This window comes from Pteropus vampyrus, unplaced genomic scaffold, assembly GCF_000151845.1.
Source record: "Pteropus vampyrus isolate Shadow unplaced genomic scaffold, Pvam_2.0 Scaffold517, whole genome shotgun sequence".
Lineage (NCBI taxonomy): Eukaryota > Metazoa > Chordata > Mammalia > Chiroptera > Pteropodidae > Pteropus > Pteropus vampyrus.
The window spans coordinates 525,815-530,557 of NW_011889298.1; positions in this window are offsets into that span (position 1 = coordinate 525,815).

Sequence of the window (4,743 nt, forward strand, 5' to 3'; positions counted from 1 at the left end):
AGAACGATGCATGGACCCCTTTCAGATTTTTCTATCACTTCATCTACCTTTGCCATGTTATTCCAAAACACTCAAGTGTTTGGTACTAATATATTGCTATAGACCAGTTTATTTTAACTTTCTTCATCTTCACATTCAAACTGTTCATTCTGCCTAAAATGAACTGCATTCTCCACCTCACAGATTCTGATCTTTCCATTCTTCTATCTCAGTTGCAACACTATTTTTTTCTCCGTAAGTTGCTCTGAAAAATTTCACCCTCAGGATTATCACTCTTTATTTTGACTTAGAATTTTAAAATATTCAACATTTTGCTTATTTTATTTTAAAATTATTCCCCAGATGTTTTATCTGTTTGTCATATATTCTGAATTAGAGTTTAAGTTTCTGGAGGACAGTAGCTATATATCTTCACTCTCTTACAGCCACCACTAGTTACTCTAATTCTTAGATTACTCTAAAAGGATACACATTTCATATTTTGTTTCCATTGCTATATTATAAACCATCATCATGATCCAAATATTCCAACATTTCAATCTCTTTATTTCCTAAACTTCCACTTATATTAAAAAAGAGTATACAAATCTTTTGTTATGTCATATATTCTGATTTGTAGTTAAAAAATATAACTGCCATTCATCCCTGCCTAAAAATCCACCTAATGGCACTGGAGTTATGCAATAGCTTGCTTGGTTGGATTCCAGCAAATGGATGAAGCCACTTAACCTAAGGGTCAAGTTATAAGGAAAAGCAGTTAAAAACATTACATAATTGTCCTTTCTTAATAGTACTTCCATTTGGTCGGAGCAAACAGAGGGGGTTAGAGGGAGGGAGTAGAGCCAGCTTGCTCTCCTGTCTCCATTTCCCACCATGAGGCAAATGTCATAAACCACCCCAATGTTTTTGTTCTGGAAAAGGCTGTGGCAGATCCTGTAGGAAGTATCTCTTCTCTCCTTTCATACATCTGGTTGTAAGTGGTAGGATCTGAGCCCCAGCTGTTACTTAGGGGGCTGGGCAGAGGGATGGAATATCCTTTTAGAGGGACATGCTTTTGTGTTCTTGCTGTTTGTATTAATTAGGGGAAAAGAATAGTTAAACCTCCAGCTTGGTATATACCCGCCAGGTAAAAAGAGTCCCTGCTATTACAGGTAAGGACCCAAGCCACTTAGCAACAAGAATTATTGTATACCCCAAGCCATTATTCTTCATAAATTTAGCTTCCTCAGTAATTTCACTGGGATGGATAACTATAGTATATGGCATGATTTGTTGATTCCCGGGTCCTTTGGCCATAATACCAACAAAAGCATCTTAATTTTTATTGTCAGCATATCTACACCAAATACAGTACTATTCATACAACAAATACTTAATGCAAATTAATTGAAAGTTATGCAACTTGCTGAAGATATATATTTAAGAGTATTTTCAGAGTATACCTTTTAGAGTGCAAACTTTATAAAGCACACAAGTCAAAAACTAGAGACATTTAAGATATCCAAGGGGTTTCTGTCAAATTAGAGAGAATAGAAAAACATTATCAAAAAGGGGGATTTTTAGATAATAATGTGAGGGAAAAGTTGTATCATAGATTCTTCCTCTGCCAAATAATTTTTTTCAAAAAGTAAAAACATATTTACTATCAACAAGCAACCATATAAAGAGCTAATGCATAATATGATCTGCATTTAAATCAACAGAGTGAGACAACAGCCACTATAAAAATCTTAACCCAAACTTACTCCAAAAAAGGGAGTCGACCAATTCTAAGAATTTTGATGAAAAATCTGGAGAAACTGAATGTTTGCCCACACTGAAATCCCAAAATTCATAGAAAAACAAAATGAATAGTGCAATTTTTAATTTAATCTCAATCGCACAAATGAGTCAAACAATCCTAAGAATTCTCATAAATATCCTAAAATCTAAAGGGAAACTGATTGGCAGAAAGAGCAGTTGTTGCTAGAGAAAGACAAGTATAATGGGGGAAATGAAGAACTTCAGTCAACTATTTAAATCCTGTTATCTCTCCATGGGAAACAGTTCTAATAATGTGGAGTAAACCAGATTGCAGTAAATTTAACAAACAGATGAGAGCAAGTGTTTTTCAATACACTGCAGAGTTTCCACTGAGTTCTTCGCTCCCTCCCCCTTCTCAAGGCCTTAATGAAATAGAATGCATTTGAAACTACTGGGGGAAAAAAACAAAAACAAAAAAAAATGGATGTTTGGACAGAGATGGCCCTGATGATTTAAGTGCATGATTTAAACACATGCCGAGGCATTATGCAATAAAACAACAGGTAATTTGAATTTTTTTTTACATTAAAAACAAAGAACCCAAACTAGAGGAAAGCAAAAACAAAGAAAATTTTAAAAATGAATGCGATTGCAAAAATTAAGGACAAGAAGTAAAATATCAGAACAATATCATTACCAAACTAAATTGGATTTAGCAAGGCAGACCTGAAAATTAATGACAAAGAATAGAGGCTTCTGACAACAGAGCAAATGTAGAAGAAAACCATGAATGTAAAGCAATTAAAGAAAAAGAATCCAACATAAGGATAAATTTTTCCTAAAAAATAATACTTTGCTGATATTCGGGACAAAATCTGTATATCAACGTAACATATAATGTTTCAGGAAAAACTGAGAAAAAATTATGAAGTTATAAATATTCTGGATAAGTTATTAAGTTTCAAAAATAAGAAAAAATATTTTAATCATTCAGACTGAAAAGAGGAGAGAATAAATTAGTCGAGGATCAAACTTCTCCAAATTAATATCTATTTGCAAGAGAAAAAAATTTTAATGCCTCCAAAGTTGTCAGGGCATAGAATTAGAACCTAATAATGTTATAAGCAGTCAGAGATGCCAAAAGTGCTTCAATTACATTATACTTTCTATTAGTTTTATTACCACTATAACAAGCTCTCACAAACTTGGTAGCTTTAAACAACACAAATTTATTCTCTGATGGTTCTGGAGGCCAGAGTCCAAAATTAGTTTTAATGACCCGAACTCACCGTGCCAACAGGGATGTTCCTTTTGGAGGTTCCTAAGAAAAGTCCATTTCTTGCCTCTTCCAGCTTCTAGGGACTTCCAACATTCCTTGGGTGGTATCCACATTGCTCTTTTTTCAAATCACATTGTTTTCTCCCACACTGTAATTCTACTGTCTACGCCTTACAAGGGCATTCATCATTATATTAGACCCATCTAGATAACCCAGGATAATCAAATCTCAAGATCTTTAATTTAATCACATATACAATGTCTCTTTTACCATATAAGGTAACATACTGCTAAAGACCAAGTGTCTGTGTGCCCTATAAATTCATATATTGAAACTTAATCCTCAATATGATAGTATTTAGAGGTGATTAGGTCATGAAGGCAGAACTCTCATGAATGGGATTATGCCCATATAGAAAAGGCCCCAGAGAGCTGCCTCTCCCCTTCTGCCACGGGAGAATATATCCAGAAGCATCTCTGAACTAGGAAGCAGGCTTTAACCAAATGCTGAATCTGCTGGTGCTTTGATCGTGCACTTCCTAGTCTCTAAAACTGTGAGGAAAAAAATTACTGTTGCTTATAAGCCACTCTGTCTATAGTATTTTGTTAAGGCAGCCCAAACAGCTTAAGACACATATCCACGGGTTCTAGAAATCAAGATGTAGATATTTTAGGAGAGCCATTATTCAGCCTATCATGAATATTCTTAATACGTAAGAAGTAAAATACAATGAATTAGAAGATTAATCAAAATAATGTCTACAGAATTTGAAGCTGTTTTAAAGAGGTGGGTAGTGAATATTTAAGCAATTTAAACAGTTAAAATTAATCAACGAAACAAAGAGCATTTTGTGTTTTTATCTTGATAAAGTAAAATAAAAGCTACAAAATGGGAGATGGTAGTATGAGGTACAGAATGTTAATGTTTTTCACCTATCATATTAAAATTTATTAATGTATAAAATTAAAAAGCATGATTAAAAATGAGTCAAATCCTGTTTAAAAATATTTTCTTAACCTAAAGAGTAGTTTTAAGAAACACTACTTTTTTTCACTTATCTGTTGTCAGTTCAAAACTTATGTCTCATAAACATACCTTTAAAATACTGCAATGATTCTTTGAAGATGAAAAATAATTGTATAGTTCTTGAACAACAGCAATAACAAAATCAAGAGTCAAAGAGATTTTAGCTATATTCTTTACTAAGAAGTTTAAACATTCACAGAACAAGCAATATAAAATGTCCTTGGTGGGTTCTTTTTTTTTTAATCTTTGTTGCAATCTGTTATTTTTCCTGCACCTGGTTTTACTCCTGCACCGTGGATAATTTTTGGCTAGGTTTAGATTTTACAAGTAGTTGACTAAATGTCTACATTCCTTTTCTAATTTTGTCATCTACCATGTAAAACCCCACAAAAAAATTCCCATATGAAAATAAGCATTTTGAAAATTTTCAAAGCAAACAGTAATTCTTCTCAATTCAACGCAATTTGTGATGATATATATATATACACACACACACACACACACACACACACACACACATACATATATATATAATCAAACCTTAATTTATTAAAGTTACTCTCTTAATTACATGTATCGGTGTTTTAATTATTCATTTTTCATACCTAAACCAATGTGTAGTAGTTTTTGGTGGCAATGCTTGTATTCTGCATAAATATTTGCCATAATATTCAAATTTTGCTACAGTTCCTCCA